This window comes from Tyto alba, unplaced genomic scaffold, assembly GCF_018691265.1.
Source record: "Tyto alba isolate M040663 unplaced genomic scaffold, T.alba_DEE_v4.0 Super-Scaffold_48, whole genome shotgun sequence".
NCBI lineage: Eukaryota > Metazoa > Chordata > Aves > Strigiformes > Tytonidae > Tyto > Tyto alba.
The window spans coordinates 21,022,074-21,043,284 of NW_024881324.1; positions in this window are offsets into that span (position 1 = coordinate 21,022,074).

Here is a 21,211-nt window from a genome sequence, read left to right on the forward strand (position 1 = left end):
TGTTTGTTGTGATCTGTTTCAGGAACTGGATGTAGTTCATTTATTTTATTTGTTTTCAAAATGAAGATATTTCACAATGCTATTATCTGGCTGCATGAAGGAAATGAAAATGCCTGATGGAACTAGTATTAATCAGACTACATCTTATCTAAGTTTGTGCACATATACGTGTAGGCATAATTTACATGTGTGTATATAGTATCCATATTTGTGTGTAGTGTGCAAATTTGAACATCCATGTGCATCCATGTATTTACATATATTACATATATATCTTCAGGTGTAGGTGAGTAAAATGATCTATTATCACTATGAATTTGTCTACAAAGCACTGGAGTTCAGACATTAAAGTAGCTTCCTGATAGCTAAATTATTCTGATATTCCACACTTGCAAAAATACCTGGTTTTCTTCTTTTCAGTGATGTACCAGTTTCCTACTTCAGGTAAACTTTTCAAAATTTATAGCCAAGAGTGATAACTTTTCAGTTCAGGTTATGCATAACTTTACTTGACCTAAGCTTGATTGTCAAACTTCTTAGTTATCTCTTTACTTCTCTAGAACTATAAACCTTCCATCTTGATGATCTTCTGTTATCTTCTGGGAAGTAAGAGGGAAGTGTTAGGGAGTTTGGGTTTCTTCAGCTTTGTCAGTCTGTAATCAGTTATTTCTCCTGATCCTATGAGATGCATATTAAGGTTTTTGTAATAACAAGAGCCGTAAGACGTACTTCATACCATGTAGACAGGCAGAAAATAAATATGGATGTACTTCAGAGGATGGAGGTAACTATGGTAACAATGGGCAGTTTGGCTATCAGCAGTCATTGCTGGCTCATTTCTCTCACAGTTAGATGACCCAGTTCCCTTTTGCCTGTTCACCACCTTCCTTGTCTGATGTTGTAGCTTTGGCACAAAGCCGAGCTGCTTGAGCTGCACGCAGCCAACAGCCACTGGATATTCACCTCTGACCTAATCTTACAATGATTAAAGGGGAAGAATTATCTGTAGACATAGCTGCTTTTCAAAGCAGCGATATCCTGGGAAACTAAACATTGATTCAACATGATATGCCATCTCTAATGATGGCCGAAAGCTGAAGCCTAAAATAGTATAAACTAGGCAAACACATAGAATCAAACAGGATGAATGAGGTTGGAAAGCACCTCTGGAGGTAATACGATCCAATCTCCCTGCTCAGAGCAGGATCAGCTAAAGCAGGTTGCCCAGGACTGTGTCTCAGTGGGTTTTGAATGTCTCAAAAGATGGAGACTCCAAAACCTCTCTGGATAACCTGTTCCAGTGTTTGACCACCCTCACAGTAAAAACAGGGTTTTGTTTTTGTTTTTTATGTTTTGGTTTGGTTTTTTTTTTTTTTTTTTCTTTCTTTTTAAGGTTTGAATGGGATTTCCTACATTTCTTTTTATGCCCATTGTCTTTTGTCCTGTCACTGGATACTACTAAGAAGAGTCTGGCTCCTTCTTATTGACTGCTCCCTTATAATCATCTATGATAAATACAGATGACTGTAATGACTCGTGGGACTTCCTCATTAAAATTTTGCCAATCATCTCAAAACCAAATTGATAGTAAGAAATTACAACTCTAAACACATGATTATACATAGGTCAGCATTTTTCTAGGAATTAAGATAAAAATTATCTGAAAACAGTGCTCTGTGCCCCATTATTTTTTTTACATTTTTATCTGCATTTTGTTTAATCAAGGAGCATTTTTCAGAAACAGGGTAATATGTAATACTTTTTTTATAGAAGTCTCCTTCTTTCACCGATTCTGTTTTAAAAATTGTTTATACACTTGCCACTCTGTGGACTCGATACTATATTGCTGAAATATTTGATTTGACCTCAAGGGTTTGAAATCATACCGTATGAGAAAAAAACACTCCTGTTGGGACTTCTGATGGATAAAGACAGAGAAAAGTGCCAGGGAGAGTCTAACTTATTAAGAGCCCTTTTATAAACATTGGCAGAAGGCACAGATTTCCTCAATACTTTCATGCATGTGTACTTATTTTCATGATATGATAGTTGTGATTTAGAATTCATTTTCCATGGAAGAGATACATGGTATGCAACAGTGACACAGATCACAGTCAGTCAGTCTGTGCTACCTCTTAACATGAACCTTTTTTTGAACTGTGGTAAATTTTGTGGTTAGATGATAAAATTCTGTGTCCTAGAACCCAAGGCTGATCTGTCCGACTTTGTCATAAAAAAACCCCAAACAATCTTTATCTTGAACTCTTTAAAAAAAATTACTGCAGCAGATTCAGTGGCCCATAATCTTTAATAGTTATGATTAAGTAGCAACTATTACAGAGGTCCTTAATGATCTGCTAGTACAGTATTTAGAGACTACCATTAAATGGATGAAATCAGCAGGCACACGAGTCTGAGAATAGAATCATAGAATGAATCATAAAATGGTTTGTGTTGGAATAGACCTTAAAGATCATCAAGTTCCAACCCCCCTGCCATGGGCAGGGACACCTTCTACTAGACCAGGTTGCTCAAACCCCTGTTCAAACTGGCCCTGAACACACTTCCAGGGAGGGGGCAGCCACAGCTTCTCTGGGCAGCGTGTCCCAGTGTCTCACCACCCACACAGTAAAGAATTTTTTCCATCTATCTAATCTAAATCTAACCCCTTTCAGTTTAAACCTGTTACCTCTTGTCCTGTCACTACACCCCCTGATAAAGAGTCCTTCCCCATCTTTCCCGTAGGCCCCTGTTAAGTACTGGAAGGCTGCTAGAAGATCTCCCCAGAGTCTTCTCTTCTCCAGGCTGAACAACCCCAACTATCTCAGCCTGGCCTCATAAGGGAGGTGCTCCAACCCCTCGAACATCTTCATGGCCTCCTCTGGACCCACTCGAGCAGGTCCGTGTCTTTCTTATGTTGAGGGCCCCAAAGCTGGACACAGCACTGCAGGGGGGAGTCTCATGAGAGCAAAGTAGAGGGGGAGAATCAGCTCCCTCAACCTGCTGGCCACATTTTTCTTGATGCAGCCCAGGATACTGCTGGCTTTCTGGGCCGCAAGTGCACATTGCACAATCTTTAAACAAACAAAAGAGGTCAAAATTTTAAGAATTCTGGAATATATATAGTTTGAGAACCAGTCAGTCTCTTTGTAAATTTACATTATGTAATGTCTTGGTTTACCATTTTTCATAGAATTTCATAGAACCACAGAATCATTTAGGTTGGAAAAGACCTTTAAAATCATCAAGTCCAACTAATCCTTAACACTGCCAAGTCCAGCACTGAAACACGTTCCTAAGCACCACATCTTTTAAATACCTCCATGGATGGCAACTCAACCACTTCCCTGGGCAGCCTGTTTCAGTGCTTGACAACCCCTGCAGTGAAGAATTTTTTCCTAATACCAATCCGGTGCAGTTTGAGGATGCTTCCTCTTGTCTTACTGCTTGTCACTTTGGAGGAGAGACCAACACCCACCTTGCTACAGCCTCCTTTCAGGTTTCTTTCATAGTTGCAGCTGAACATAGGCAAGTTGTATTGCTTTGTTTTACTTTAATTTTAGGTGTGATATCTGCTATGTTAGCAGTATTTCGGTGTAGGCTGTGGACTCACCAATGCAGGAGATAACTGGTTTTCACAAGTATTTGAAAATTAATGGCAAAACTTACGGCTTATTTAATATTTTGGAAATAATGTAACATAGTTGTACACGTACTCTAATAGGTATATACATTTGTTCCTCTGCCCAGATTTCTATTGCAGCTGTCTTGCCTCTCACTTCAGTTCCCCCAGCTCCACTCTGCACCACACTGGTATTTTCAGGTCCTGTCTCCAGGGCTGATATGTTGTACATTACTAGACTAATCAGTTCAAGACAGAGGCTACTTGTTCACTTGGCCGCAGTTCCTGATACTCAGCTTCTCACACAGCCTTAGCCTTCTGGCCCAACAGTCAGGAGCAGCTGCACTGTTCCTGCTGTCCAGGCTTTAGATCTTGCCATTCCTTATTTTAAGGAAATTCAGTTCTCAGAACCTTCCGAGTCCTTCATCTGACCAATGTACAAAGATGAAGAATTTTTTGAGGAGCTACCCTTACCCATGACTTTGAGACCAAATAAGGTTTGAAGTAAATTTACTGTATTTATGACCTAGCTTCTGGGAAGCTGAGATAGATGAAAAACTGCATATCCTTATTTGTGGAAGAGGAAACACAGTTTTTTAGCTAATACTTTGCCTGTTAAGCAATGTTGCTGTAATTTTTAGAGGTGTTTTGTAAGCAAAATTGTGCTTGTTGTGCACTTAGCTACATGTACTTGCAATAATAGTAAAGTGCTGAAACTCAGCTGAGTGTGTTTTATTTGTCAATTAATATATGATTCAGGTGTATTGTATGGCCGAGTGCTTTTACCACCTAAAGATTGTATTAATAGACTAATGAAACATGCCCTGGAGTGTCTTGATATTGTTACCATATGGCTCTTTAAGCATCAATTAATTTATTTAAACTATCTTTTTAAAACAGTTTTTTTTCTTAAGATTACTTTTTACTACATACATAAAATGAAAATCATCTTAGTGGTAAAAGGATAGAATAGGAAAAACATTATTTTACTGCAAAGTATTTTTTTTTTCATTCATTATATGTTATTTTAAAAATATTTTCATTAGCATTCCTTGTGTTGTATTATATTTCAATCTTGTTGTCTTTTTCCTTTACTTTCAGCTTATTTCTGCTTTCTCCTTTCATTGCTTTTCTAGTTCTTCACAAATTATTCTTCATTCACATTAAAGCAAAAATTCTCTATCTGATGCACAATTTTCCCTGTTTTGATTTTTTTACCAGCAACTGCAATTACCCCAATCTTTTAAGACACTGAATTGCTTTGATGGCTGGCTTCTCAATGTTTATCTTTCTGGTTTTCTTTTTTTTTTTTTTTTTTTTTATTTTTCTCTAAACTTTACCCTTGTAAACATTTGTAAGAGGTAGATTGAAGTCAGTGTATGTGTGTCCTATGGACATGTAACTTGTGCCAAACTGTTAGGTTGTAAGATTATAGTTCTGATAATTGGAGAGATGTAAGTCTCCGTCAGCGAGATTAAGTGTTGTGCTGGTTTTAGCTGAGATAGTATTAATTTTCTTCATAGCAGCTAGTGTGGGGCTGTGTTTCAGATTTGTGCTGAAAATAGTGTTGATGATACAGGGATCCTTCTGTTACTGCTGAGAAGTGCTTACACAGTGTCAAGGCCTTTTCTGCTCCTCATCCCATTCCACCAGAGAGCAGGCTGGGGGTGTGCAAGAAATTGGGAGGGGACACAGCCGGGACAGCTGATCCCAACTGACCAAAGGGCTATCCCATGCCATATGATGTCATGCTCAGCATATAAAGCTGAGGGAAGAAGGAGGAAAGGGGAGATGTTCTGAGTGATGTCATTTGTCTTCCCAAGGCACTGTTACACATGATGGAGCCCAGGTGTTCTGGGAATGGCTGAGCCCTTGCTTGTCCATGGAAAATGGTGAATGAATTCCTTTCATGCAGCTTTTGCTTTACTTATTAAACTGTCTTTACCTCAACCCCCGAGTTTACTCACTTTTATTCTTCTGATTCTCTTCCCCATCCCACTAGGGGGGAGAGAGCGGGTGTTTGTGTAGTGTTTAGTTGCCAGCTGGGATTAAACCATGACAGATATCCAAGCTGGTCATTCATTCATTGAATTTCTGATCACTTAATTCTCCAGAGCTCTTATCTTAAAGATGTTCTTTAAGAGATACCTTAAGCTTTCCAGAACCTGGCGGGCTTGTTTGAGAGACACTTCAGAAAATTTACCCTAAATTAATATGGTATTTATAGAAAAATGAAAACTCAGTGCTGAATCCTATGTAGACAACTGTTTTACTTGTGGGTTCCCCGGTCCCTCAGGGGTTGAAGCCCTCGCAGACTGTATAGGCTGTGCCCTTTAAATTCTGTGAAAGTCAATTGTAAAACTGTATAATGTATCTAGGAAAGAGATTCCACTCTAGGAAATTGTTATACATCAGAATTCTAGCATGTCTGACCTTTTCCTCAGTTATGTAGATGTCACCGTATAGATATAATGAAGTGCAAACTGCCAGCTACTTTAAACAAAGTAATGAAACTGGGCAAATTTTAATCCTTATATTCAGAGTAGAATTGGATTTTTTCATCATCTCTATAGAATCAATGTTACCAAGATTAAGACACTTCACTTTTTACAAATAGTTTATGTCCAGTTCTGTTAGACAGATATTGATGTTGTCACTTGTGGATGGCAATCCAGATATTGCAAAAATGCAAAATTGAGTGCCTCTATATTGTATGTCAAAAAAACTTAATGATGCCACCTGAGAATTTTAAGGCCTTTTAAAGCCTAGCTACAACTTTAAGAGCTAAGTTGGGAACTTCCGTTTATCTTTCTACATGAAATCAAAATGGAAAGTAAATCATTTCAACATGTCTGAAATGCTAATGAGATGAGAAGCCAAACTTCAAAGAAAATTGTCACCTAATTTTGGAGTCCACCAGCTACATCATTTCTTAAGCAGCTCGGTTACTGAAAGACCTGCCTTTCACCAGGGAAGTAAATTATCTCTCTCTGAAGTGCTACAGCCAGGTAGGAAGGACAATTTCTCTTTGAAGTTTGGCCACTAGCACTTCTTTCTCAAGGAACTGAACTTCAAAAGGAAATAATGTTTCTCTTAATTTTGGATGTTGTATTCAGTAGTGTAGGAGACATAGATGCTCTTTGTATAGTGGGGGGAAAAACAGTATTTTAAACAATATTTCTGTGTACATATTAAATTAAAATTTCCATTAAGTTTCTCTGTGATAGGATAGGTTGAATAGTGATTAGGAAGAGCTCCTAGAGACTTTTCACTATATAATTTACAGGATTTTTAAAAGAAGTTCAAAGAAAAGATAGGGAACTGAGAAGAGTTCAAGATGGTGATTTTCCTTACTAGCTTTCCATTTTATTGACAGGAAGGACCAACCATCTATCAAAGAAACCCCAAAATCCAATGACTGGGCATCTGGTCTAATTTTGACATGTCTTACTCCATTCCATTTTGGAGTTTGTAATAGGTGGTTAGAAGCACCTCTGGGAGCCATCCAAACTCCTGTTGTCAGCAGGAATATCACCAGTAGATCACATCAGCTGTGGCTTTGTCTAACAGTTTTGGAAGCTGCCCATGATGGAGACTGTTGCCTTCCTAGGTGACCTGTTATAGAGCTGCAGTATCCTATTCAATTTTTTTTTATTTTATTTTTTTATTTCCAAACACCTAATCTAAACTTCTCAGGCTGCTAATTTTAGCCACTTCCCCTTTAACTTGGTTGTCTGCCACTGCTGGGAAGAGCTAGGCTCAGTCATCCTTGTAACTTCCCTTCAAGTACTTGTAGTTTGCTCTTAGATTGCCCCTTTACCTTGACTTCTCCAGATTAAACAATCCCAGCTCCCCCAGCCTCTCTTGGAAGTCATGAACTCTAGGTTGACTCTTTTGGTAACCCTCCACCTTTTTAAACTGTGGGGCCCAAAACTGGTGACAATTTTCCAGGTGTGGCTTCATTATGACTGAGTAGAGGGATAAATGGTCATCTGGCCATGGTCCTCATAAAGTAATATAATGTGCTGGTTGATTTATTTGTGATGAGAGAACACCGTTGGATTATATTCGGGTTTGTGTCAACTATTATATCCACTTTCTCTTCAGCTGGTTTATGTGAAGCAGTAAAACTCCCTTAACTGCATCTGATCTGATTCACAGCAAGCAACCCCAATGCCATATACTATGGCAGTCAGAGAAAGAGGAGTTTGTCATCAATACAGCTAGCTGGGACATGTCCATTTAGACAAAGCTTAAGTGGTGCTCATAAGATTCACACTTTTCCTTCCCATGGGGGTGTTTCTTACCAATTAATAATATCCTGAAATTTGGAAGAATGAACACCAGTTGTAATGATGGAGAGAGCACTAGTGTCTTCAAGACCTCATGAATTTAGAATATTTTTCTCTCATGATTAAGCAATTATAATCTACAGTCACAAGGCATCAGACTTACATCCTTGAAATATTTAAGAGTTTTGTACAGAGTAGATGAGCTGTAAAATTACATAAAATCTTTGACAATTGACCATTTTCAATTAAAATCATGGAGGAATGTTAGGAGTAACTTGAAGTTTTAGTGCTTGCTGTAGCCATTAGGAACATCAATAGGAAACTCTCGTTGACTTCAATAGGTCTGGTGAGAAAACTAAAATATTGATACATACAGTTGCAAATATAGATGAAGAATGGTGCAGGTCCAAGTCTCACCATTTGTTTCAAGATTAATATGATAGAAAGCCAAAACAGTAGCAACACATTTCAAACACTGAAATAAAATATAACTGATTTGTTTCCAAGTAATATCCCAGACAGTTTCTTTTTGCTATGCTGTTTACTGTTTTGATTGTGTTCTACAGTGATGATAAGAGACTTATAGCTGTGTTCTATTTTCACAAAAAACTATCTCCATCTTCAGTTAAGAGTCCCTTTAATCTCTACTATTTTTGGTCACCTTTCCCTTCCTGGGTGGTTTAGGTTGGTTTGACAGAACCCACCATCATCAAAGAACTTCTGTGCTCTTTGAAGGCTGATACGGGTCTTCTGGATTTGAGGGCACTTCATGAAATTCCAGCAGTAAAAAAGACTGCAATCATATTCATTGAAAATATGAAGATGTTAATTGGAGTGTGTGCATCTATGCCAGTAAAATGAAAACCCCACACAACTGTTCTATTGCACTGCATGGAACAGCTCACATCCATGTTGTTCAGTTTTCTTAGCCACAAAAATAGAGTGGCAACAGGCAGATTATTGGTGATGGTCCTTAGTCTGTGTTAAGTTCTGTTCCATGTTGTCTGTTCCATCTCAGGAAGTTGCTTGAGAAAGTGTTGCTTAGTCTATGCCAAAAGTTGGATGGGAACCATCATAATGTTTCATCAGGATAGATAATTAAATGCATAGGAATGCTCCTTATCATTGTTTAATTAAGTAGAATAGATATGACTAATGTTTTCCGATGTAAATAAAGCTTTTCTTTGTTTTTTTTCTTACTTGTATTAATCCTAATTTACACAAACATTTTGATTTTAGCCTAGGTTCTTTTGAACTTTATTTGTTATACATAGGGTGGACATTGCTTGGCCTCAGAATTACTCTGAAATATTGTATAGCAAAAGAATGCAAATAGATTCCCTGAGTAGGAATCTTCTCAGCTTTTTTTTTTTTTTTTTTTAAATTGTATTTTATTGTTTGAATATGTGTGTGTTTTGCTTTGTTTTTGTCTTAATTCTAAATACAGCAGTGTTGTAGGTAGAGGACCATAGATAAGAGAAGAAAACAAAATGTTCTGTAAGTCAAATATTGTACTTTGTTTTCTTCCAGTGTTTAGGTTTTGAATGCAGTGTTTTATGATTGAGAAATTCCTGGGTTACTAATTCTTTTATGGACATACACATGGTTCACTGAGGTAATCGCTGATCTAGGAATAGTTTCTTGTGGCAGAGTCTTCAAGGTTTTCTGTATGTCATTCCTGTAAGCAGAACTGTAGAATTCCCTGGGGAACTGGAAAGGTTCTGAATTCATATTTTTACCCACTGGAGTTAACAGTTTAAATGAAAGAGATGAACGATCTAGCAACACAGTAGTTCGTTTTTTTAAAAAAAAAAAAAAATGATCAAATTAAAATGTTATTGTCCCACCAGTGTGTAAGAAAAAGGAAATGAAAACAGTAGAGCTGGCTTTTCTGTCAGATGCAGCTGTAAAGATAAACGCAGGGAGATATATATGAAGTTAATCCAGTTCTTGTAAAAGTGTGTTGGGTTAATCTTGGCTAACAGCCAAATGCTCACCCACCTGCTTGTTCATTCCCTTTGAGAAAGCTCATGGGTTTGAGATAAAATGGGGAGATTGCTTACCAGTTACTGTCACAGGCAAAACATACTCTATTTGGCAGAAATTAATTTAATTTATTGCCAATTGAAATAGATCAAGGTAGTGAGAAACCAAAGGCAAACATTAAAACAACACTTTTCCTCCCTGCTTTCTCATGCCCAAATTCACTCCTTTACTCCCAAGCCCTACCCAAGCACCACTGGGAGGAGTGGGGGAGGGATGAGTGCTACCATGGGTAAGTAGCAGTTTTCTCTCTGCTTCTCCTTTGTTCTCACACTTTCGCCCTGCTCCAGAATGGGTTCTTTGCTCAGGCTGCAGTCTTTCTGGATAAATCTACTCCAGCAGCCTGGAACCAGATGTTTCCAGCACAGGGCAGCCCCAGCCTCTTCCTACAGGAGCCATCCCTGTGGTCCACCCCACTACCAAAACCTTGACACCTATACCCAGCACATAAAGAGATCCTGATTTAGCAAAGTAAAACATATTATTAGTTTCAGTCTAAACAGCACTATTTATATGTCAGAGCACTAGTAGCATTGTACAAGAGATGTGACTTAAGTCACTTGAAATTAAACATAGTATTTTGCTGTTATTTAAGTGGAAATAACGATGCTGTCATTGTTGCAAAGAGTTTGCATTCTAACACGTTTGTATGACCACTAACTGTGCACACAGTGAACAATCAGTAGAGATTTGACCTGGATTATCCATGAACATGCAGTCACATTTCTCCTGAATTAAGCAGAATAAAAATTCCTTTTTTTATTTAATTTAGACTTTCACGTTAACTGTAGAAGACAGATGATTCCTGCTTTGATGATTTTTTTTTTTTAAATTATTTAAATAGCAGTTTGAAATTGTACCAAATAAATGCTTTGTGTGATATGATCTACATTTTTTATTTTAATCGAATCTAAATCATAGAGAGCTATTATAATCATTCTTCCAGAAACTATATACTAGTTTATCCCTCAATTATAGTGAAAAGCTACTGAAAAAGATAGAATTTACATATATACCAGATTGGTAATCTGATTTTTAATGACACTTTTGGACAATATTTGTAAGTTCTTGTTCATTATATTTCATTTGATTACTATTTCTGAAGGGCATGCATTAGTTTGAGATGTTTGCCCTAAAAAATACTCAGTTAGATCAGTTTACTGTTAGAAAAGTCAACATTTTATTATTGGCATAGTATATTGTATGACTCCATCAAGTGCCTTACTAGGAAATGAAGCAATGTAATGTAATGGAGATACTGTTTCTGAAAAGTCAGTTCTCTACAATAGGTGGCTTGAAATGTGTGCCAAGTAGCATGAAAAAGAAACTGGAACAAAAAAACACTTCATCAACTTATGCTTCCCAGGATGAACTTTACAGCACTGACACACTGGGTTTTCATTGTCAGTAATCTTATGTTGAAACAGTCTCTGCCTTGAAACACTTAAGTTGTTTTCCAGAGTTCTCTCTCATTAATTCTTGCTTGAAGCCATATAATTAAAACCTCGCAAGGCGTTCCTTAGTAAAAGATGAGTATTTTTTACATGAAGATAGAACACCAATCCCACTCTTAATACAATGGACCTTCTAACCTGGCACTCTCATAAACCCGAGATGTTGCCAAGTAAATTGGCTGCTAGTGATATTAGCGCCCTGCAGTGCTTTTGTTAATTTTCTTGCCATAGTGCCTGATGCAGATAGCAATCTTTCCAAAAGAGCAGGCAGATTTAAAGAGGCAGAATTAATTAAAATTGATTTGTGCAGTCTGTCATGTTGTGCTCTGATGGGAGAATTTTCTTTCCCCTCCTCTCTCTAATTCATGCTGTAGTAGTACATGAAACAAGTAGTCACCTCACCTTGGAGTACTAATTATGGTGAACGAATGGGATTTGTCTGCTGTGATAGGTAATTCACAGGATGAGAACACATCAAAATTTAGTTAATTTGAGTACTACCCAGAGGGAATACCTCTTGCTGCCAACTTTCTGGGTTCATAAGAAAGGGGACTAGAAATCAAACTAAGAGGTCAAAATTTTGCAACTGAGGGTGTTCTTTGATGTAACATGTCCAAAGATACAGGGCTGTAAACCTTTGTTGCAGATAGGATAGAAAATGGCGATGTAAGACTAATGCAAGAATGAAAATACTCCGAGATAATACAGAGAAATCTGAAAGTGAGCAGTGTATTTATTTGCTATATATGAGCTTCATTAGCAAGGAATACTACTCAAGAATTCCTGAGCAACTTTATCCAGCTCAAATTTTACATAGGATTCTTCTCATATTTATAAAATTCAAAAGATTGAACGTCTTGAAGAAGACAACAACTTTTTCTTGTATAGAAGGTTTCCTGTCATCCTGGTAAATAATGGACATATGTGGGCAGAATTAATGATTTTTAAGTATGTAAATCAAGTCACTCCAAGCTGGATTTTCAAGAACTTGGTTTTTGAAAAATCCATATCTTTAGATGTTTTAAATTTGGCATATGTTTTACAGTCAGTTTTTTTAAAGTGATATTTTTGTGTGTGAAAATAATTTTTATTATTTGTGAGATAGTTTTATTATGAAGGCATAATCTATAGAAACAAGTTTCTCCTTACATTAAACATCTTTTTCCAAAGTTATGTAAAAAAAAAAGAAATATGTATTTAAAATAAGAACTAAATTTTATTTATTAATGAAGGGGTTATCAAGGAGGACTTGGGTACACTTAATAGATATTTTTTAAACCTTTACTGGATTTTTTTAACTTCAAAAACCTTTGCCTGGGTTTCTAGTGCTGAAGATGTGACTCAGAAGGAAATCTTGATCTAACTTCGATGAAGGATTATAATTTGTATTTAATGTGAGAATTTGGATAGAGTATTTTAAGCAAAAAATTGATTTTATGCAGCAACTTGTTACTGAATCAGAAGTTGAAAAATGTGTTTAAGATACTCAGAACAGTCAAAAACTGAGACAGCAATAGCTGAAAAACTAAGTGGCAAAAGAAATACACAAGGCAAAATACCCATGTTGACAATGATGTATTGGATATATTTGTAGACTGAACTTTCAGTCCAGGTTCTTATCACTTTATTTGCTATTGTCACTGCCTCTTTTCCTTATTCTAATAGCCAGTTTTACCCCCTGCTCTTTTCGCCAGCATAATTTTTATAAATGTGATTCAACATGAGACAAATTCTACTCTTGAATAGCTGTGATTTCAATGGAAACAGCATGTTTTTTAGACTTTAATATGGAAATAGAAATATTAATTGAGGCATATTTGGCCTGATTCTCCTCTGATTTTCATCCACTCAGAGGACTACAAGAATTCATGAAGCTACAAGACAAATTAAAATGTTACTATTTGTATGTTTTATGTATATTATATCTATTTGTATGTTTCCTGTATGAATTTTAATACAAGGTGCAAAGCAATAAAAATATCTCACTTGTATTAAGAAATAAATGTTCGTTAAAAGAACACAGTTTCCTTAATTGTAAAATAATATATGTAATAAATTTTATGAATATAGGAAGTGGAATTGTGCTACTGTATGGTTTTATTTCTATTTTCCAAGTATACTTAGCAAGGTTTACCTAGTTATTCTGCCCCAGAAGTTAAGATGTTAATTACACGAGATCTCAGTGGAAAAAACTCTGTAGAGCATTGAATCAATGCAGTCAATGTTTGGCTCTAATAAACGTAAGACGGGACAAAACAAGAGTTAGACCTAACTAATAGTGTTCTACTACATATATTTTTAATAACACTGAAATTACATAGTGCTGTAAACCCATTGCATATTGTTTGATAATTCACTTAAACTCTGTTTTGCTACCTCTAAAGTAGGAAACTAATTTTAAAAGGAGAAAGAGCTTGATAAATATGTATCATTATTTTCTATGGGAAATGTATTACAGATCTTATCCTGAGATATTTTGTTTTTTTAGCCAACAAATACCATTTGGGGTTTCTTTATTTTTTTTTTTTTTTTTTGGAACCTACTAAACTTGGCTTTGTCCTGTATCTCTGTCTTCAGCATATGTGCAGAAGGGGAATGCAATGAATAGTAATAGTTAAAACTAAAACTGTGCTTTCTTATAGTTAATCTGGTATCTAGTAATTTACATAATATCTTCATCTTTTCTTTTTCCCTCTCTCAAACTTGCAGCCTTTCTTGACAAAATAACTCTTTGATTGCAAAAACGCCAAAGTGCTCATCAGAATACTCACAGAAAGAAGTGCTTACAACTACTCCAAAGATATTTTGTTCATTTCATTTTTTGCTCTCTCTCGATGTCATATAAATTATCTGACAATTTCACTTTCCTCTTTTTTTTTTTTTGAGCTGTAACCATGAACAATTTGAAAATACAAAACCTTTCAGATACAGTGTAAAAAAAAAAAAAAATCAGTTTAAATATAACCTCTGAGAATATTTCTGAAATGCCACTCTTATCTCAGACCCAAATTTGCTCACAACTCACAGAATGCATGACAATATGCTTTACTACTTGTATCTGTTCCCATAATAATAATAACAGGAATGGTACTCCGCTTTTTTGCAATGGATTTCTTTAGAAGGTATCTAAGCAATTTACAAAGATAGTCAATAACGAGCTGCAGAAATTATTTTCATTCTGGGAAACATGTCAGATGGGGAAAAAGCCCCTCATTTATTTTGTCTTTTTTTTCCAAGAAGCAGTCATCTACAGTTTTCACACACTCTATGGCTATCTAAACATCCGAAAGAGGTATTTTAAATATGGTTTTGCTTTATTTCTATTGAGAAAAGTCAGAATGTGTATTAGTAGCTGGAATACAACTTTTGAAAATCAAATTAGACTTAAGGTGTAAAGTACTAAAGTGAAGTTAATTTTATATTGCAGCAATTTGCTCAGAATGCTGGTGGTTTCTTTCTCACTCCAGCTAGTTCTGAACCTAGATGTTCTTTGTAATAATATTGCAGCTCAGATAGAAATTATAGCTTTGGTGCAGAAATTGTTATGTGAGGTACTGATCAGGAATGCTCTAATCCAGTCTCAGAATCACAGAAAAAATTAGGCTGAAAGTGACCTCAGAAATTCATTTTATCCAATTGCCTGCTCAAAGCAGAACCAACTGTGAAGGTAAATGGATTGAATATCTCCAGCAATGGAGACTGAACAAGCTTTCCATGCTTACTGATCCAGCATTAGCATACATAGTTTTATGTTTCTTGTTGCTTATTTACTAAATATCTATGTGAATTTTTGTCCTAGAGAAAACACAACTCAGTGGTCAAAGAAGGTACAAATCATTGTTTCAGAAGTATGTCCTCAAAGAATAGGAAGTTATTTTCTTATAAAATAAAATGTTTTCTTATACAGAGATAATTTTTGTCTTGAGAAGACAGAAGTTTTCAGCATATATTTTCAGGAAAAAAAAAAAAACCCAAACACCGCAAGTGTGTGATTTTGATTATTTTAAAAATGCTTAACTGAAAACCAGAATAGATGTGTGGTAATCTCTTTCTGATTCTTTTTTTTTTTTTTTTTTTTTTATACTAGTCCTTTTCAAAAGTTAATAACGATGTACTTTGAAGTCTTTGTATTTTATAAAAAGCATTGATGACTGACAAAAATATTTGGAGAAGTCATTTATTCTTCTAACAAGATATTGTTTCCTTTCAGGATAATTGATACTATTAATAGTCTAGTTGCTTTGTATGGTAAAATTTTTATGAAATGCAAAGCTGGTAAGGTAATAAGTTTAATTATGTTTATTTATAGACTAGATGAGGTTGAAAGGGACCTCTGGAAGTCATCTAGTCTGTTCCCAGTACTCAGACTACTTGGCCTCCAACTGGAGGCTGATCACACTTTGTGCCACTGATTACAGTCCTTCGAGCCTGGCAGTTCAGCTTTTAGTCCACTTCACTGTGCATTTATCTAGTCTGTATTTCAATAGTTCGTCTACAAAAGATGGTGTTAAAAGCATTACTAAGGTCTAGATAAACACCATCCACAGCTTTCCTCTGAATTTAGCATCTTGACGTAGTTTTCTATTACTGCTTTTAAGTAAATGATGTGACGTACAATGTACTGAGATTGTTTAAGGAAATTTTTAATCTGAAAAATCAATGAAATTGTTTGGTAATCCCAGAAAATATTACTGTGTTTAATAACAATAATGGAGCTTAGAAGTTATCTTGTATTGCCAAAGCATCTTTTTAACTGAATTTAGTCAGTCTCTGATGATTTTTAAGTATTTTCAAAATCTCGTCAAGGTTTATAAAATTTCTTCAAGAATTAAGTTTAAAAAGTCTTCTTTGAAAGTAAAAAAAATATCTTTCAGTAGTGTAGATAAGTGTTTGAAGATGTCTGAAAATTTCAATTCTTGCTAAAGCCCCATGAAAAAGAAACCTCAAACAGTTAATGGAATGGAAGAATGAATTCAACCTCAAGAGGAGACAGAAGATCTTCTTACCCTATAGTCAAGCTGAGGAGTCATTACAGCACTATTACATTTGTAGTAGCTTGCTTATACAGAAGCTCCAATTTCTAAAAACTTAGCTAATGACAGTACTAACATAATTTAAATATCAACTTCTCATTTTATTCAGATTAAGTTTACAACAAGAGGAGATTTTTATTGTCATCAACCATTTTCCAGTGACAGAATGAATTATAACAAACCTTTTAACTGAATAAATTAATTGATATTGAGGTAAAACTCAGCAGATATAAATATCTTGATGGTGAATAAACAACAGAGCTATTCAAATTGATTGTCTTGAACTTCTTTATTTGCTTAAAATATTTCTATCTTGATGATTTAAAATATTTTTTAAGCAGCAGAGAATCTGATTGTTTTGAATAGGGATGAGAAAAAGAGGTTTCACAGCAAGCCTGCTAGTGAATAGGTGCTGCTGTGTGTTACTTTTATCTAATACATGAAGTGTTTTCAGGTGAAGGTGGTTGCCATGTTTCTGAGTAGTCCTTTCATTATTTCTCGTTGGAGTTAGAGCAAGCAGATACAAGGTTAAAACAGTGAAAAAGAATGGTATGTTTAATTATCTCAGCAAGAAGCTTCAAGCTATTCAAAGAGAAGGGTTTAAGTTAGAAAATAACGGCTGTACTATCTACACAGTAATAGAGTACTACAAACATCAACCACATTTTTAAGATGATGCAAATTGGTATTGACCCTTTAAAATCCCTGAAGTTATACTGATCTGCATCCACTGAATATTAGGATTTCTTTATTTTTAGGAAAAACCACTGAAATGCCCTTATTAAATGTATGGTAATTATATAGAACCCAGGTTAGCAGCAGTTTTTCAAGCAACCTTGACAAGATTAGTTATGGGAAACCTGTACTGTATATCTTTGCTGGCACTTAGGAAAAAGTTAAGAATGAAACAGGAAAGGAATGGTGTCCTTAGAGTTTTAAATATGGGAAATTATACTGGAATTTTTTGATTCCTTAGCGGTGCTACAAAATTAATCCAAATCTAGTGAGTGACTTTGGAGAAATCAATTCTACCATCTATGCCTTGTTTTTCCTTTCTGTCCTTGCTTCTCTTGTTCATTCACATTGATGTTTTTTGAACATGAGTTGTATCTGACAAGAAATGACAATGTGTTGTGGTTTAATTCCAGCTGGCAACTAAGCACCATGCAACCGCTCACTCACTCCTTCCCACCCCTGTGGTGGGATAGAGAGGAGAGTCAGGAAAAAAAGTAAAACTCATGGGTTGAGATAAGAACAGTTTGTATAATAATTGAAATAAAATAAAATATAATAATAATAGTAATAATAAAAATAGTAATAATTAAAATGAAATGTGTCCTGGTTTCAACTGGGATATAGTTAATTTTTATTCTTAATAGCTACAATAGTGCTGTGTTTTGGATTCAGTATGGGATTTGGTATGAGAAGAATGCTGATAATACACTGATATTTTCAGTTGCTGCTGAGATTTCAAGGACTCTCCAACTCCCCATGTCCTGCCTGTGTGCAGGTGCACAAGAAGCAGGGAGGGAGCACGGCCAGAGCACCAGCCCCAAATTGGCCAATGAAATATTCCATATCATGTAATGCCATGCTCAGTATATAAAGGAGGGATGGTTGGGAAGTGGGAGGTGTTCTCTCTCACTTCTGGGATTGCAATTGTGGGATCGTGGTATTTTAGGTTTGCTAGCCGGGAACAGGCCGGGTATCTGTTGGCAGGTGATGAGCAGTCGCATTGTGTGTTACCTGTTTGTACTTTCTATCATTGTTGCTGTTTTCTTTTATTACAATTATTAAACTGGTTTTGTCTCAACCTATAAGTCTCCCTTTACCCCTCCAATTCTCTCCCCTATCCCCTGGGTGTGGGGAGAGTAAGCAAGCGGTTGTGTGGTGTTTGGCTGCCATCTGGGTCCAAACCACGACAAAAAGGAAGCAAAAAGGAAGATAACAAGAAGAGAGAGAAAAGAAAAAAACAAAAACAAAAACAAACCCAAACAAACAAGAAAAACAAGTGATGGACAGTACAATTTCTCACCACCTGCTGACCCATGTCCAGCCAGTCCTCAAGCAGCTATTGGCCCCTCCTGGCAAAATCCCCCCAGATTATATAGCGAACATGATGTTCTGTTGTATGGAATATCTGTTTGGCTAGTTCAGGTCAGTTGTCCTGGACATGCTCCCTCCAGCTTTTTGTGTATCTCATTGGCAGAGCATGGGAAACTGAAAAATCCTTGACTTAGGATATGCACTACTTAGGAACAATGAAAACATCATTGTGTTATCAACATTATTCTTATACTAAGTCCAAAACACAGCACTGTACCAACTACTAGGAAGAAAATTAACTCTATCCTGGACAAAACCAGGATGCAGTGGTTCACATGTAAACAGGGATTTGCAGTTGCTGCAATATGAAATAATTGCTGAAAAACAGAAACCTTTGATTCTTCAAAGTGGTCCTCAGGTGAGTACGTGCAATGATCATGACATCCCCTCTCTAGGAACAGGGTGTCTAAGATGAGGAAAGCAGCTTTAAATCCAAATAGTCTTGGCTAAATCTACACATCTTTTTTTTTTAAAAAAAAAAAAGAAAAATTAATATATACATTTATTATAGACAAACAAAAAATGACAAATATAATCCTAGTGGTTGTCGTTTCTAATGACATTCCAGACATATTACTCCTTTCAATTTTAATCACTTACAGTTCTTCTTGCTCTGCTGTATTGGCATCAAAGTGGAAAACAAATAACAATCATTTATTTGAATGATAATTTTTTCTTAATAGAGAAAGAAAGAAAAACAAGGCACAAACAACCAGTGAGCAGTTGTTCCACACTGAAATCTCTTCATCACATCTTTATATGAATAGCTTCTAACTGGGGTTAGGATTGTGACTGGGACATACCTAGGTAAAGTAAATAAGAAGTGTATTATTCTATATCTCAACAACTAAATTAAAGTATTATACATACATTTATAATTAATTTTCTGGACAAGTTGATGTTCAGAGGTCCCTTCCAACCTACACCATTCTCTGATTGTGATTCTCTGAAATAACCAAGAATATTTAAAAATTATCAGGAGAGTTCCCTTTAAGGATTAAATGGAATAGTGAATCCTATTTAGTCATCTGTGTTACCTTACAATGCAGCTACTTTACCTTAACTACGTCCTGTGAAAATGAATTCAAAAACCCATCAATTCACTTTAAAGATCTATCTTTAATAACAGCAACAACAACAAAATAATAATAAAAAATTAGTATTAGGCTTTCTGCATACCAGAATAAAACTCATTCTTTCTTTTAGCTTTAAGTTTGAGTTTATAACACCTCTTCATGAATGCATAGTCATAACAACCTGATGCTTAACAAAAGAAGCTGTTAAATGGTAAATACAACAGCTTTCAGATTTCTTACAGGAAAAGTTCAAGCTTAGACTTTGGCAATACTTTTACTTACATCCACTATTTAATTATGGCAGTTGGTGCTCCCTCATGCATAAAATGTGCCAAAGTAGAAGGTTAATGATTCTTCAGTTATCAATAATGCTGTTACATTTTAAATTATCAGTTATCAACGTCAATGTTGGTATGTTATCAAAGCTTTCAACTAGTTCAAATATTGAGAGAATTATTTATAAAAAGATCATTAAGATCATTAATCTGGGTCACTTGGAAAAAGGAATGCAAGAAATATACAAAACAATTATTTTTTCATAGATCTAAAAAATGTATCATTTTCTTTTCCTATATTGTTTTTTCTGGTCTTTGAGAATATACTCCTATATCTTTGTTTCTTTTAGGCAGACCGTACCCAAAATGGCAAAGGGCAGTGGTCTGAAGCAAAGTTCACAATTATAGTTCTGTGCAGTAAAAAAAAAAAAAAAAACAAACCCCACAAAACCTAACTTAACTTTTAGATACACTTTTATAACATCAAATAAAAATATATGAACCATTAAAGCAGTATAGAAACCTAAAAGCTGAACTTCCAAGTCTATGTGATGGACCTCAAGGTGATATGTGCAAGTTTACGACCCAGCAAGGAATATGTATCTGAAGAACTTTTCATGCCTGTATTTATTGAAGGAGAACTGAGGTTTACCTTAAAGCAGAGGCTTATTTAATTAACCTGAACTCTTAATTTAATAAAATGAGCAACCAAAGACATGAACTTGGGAATTACTGTGTTCTTGAAGCGTCATGTCTGAGGGAGGAAGTGTGTCTCCTACAAATCAGTAGAGGCAAAGGCAACTTTACAATACCTAATATATTTTTTTCTCTGTATTGAAGTTTATCCTGCTGCAGGCTTTGATATCAGACCTGTGCTTATAAATCCCCTGTTGCAGATTTTTTGTGTTTTACTATATTGGGCAGTAGGATATATGCTTGTACTTTTGTGTTCAGGCAGTTTCAGTTAATTCCTGCTGCTGAATATCTAAAAGCATAACGATGTAAATAGTCATCTATTGGAAATTTACACTCAGGACCTCTTTTTACAATCTTTTGTCTGAGCTGCATGACCAGATTTGTGAGTTCACACCCTGAAGCGGATTCAAAGTCCCACAAACAAATTGTCTTTTGGGAAATAAGATCCACAGAAATGAAGTGTGGATTCTTCAGTCCTTGTTCACCTTTATCCAAGGAGATTTGCCAAGTGCTTCTGCAAGTCTCTAGCTTGAAGTCCATCTAAAATAGTAATTTAGACCATTCGTAATTCACACTGGGCCTTAAAAATAGAGCTGCGGAAGCCCTTCTGTAGC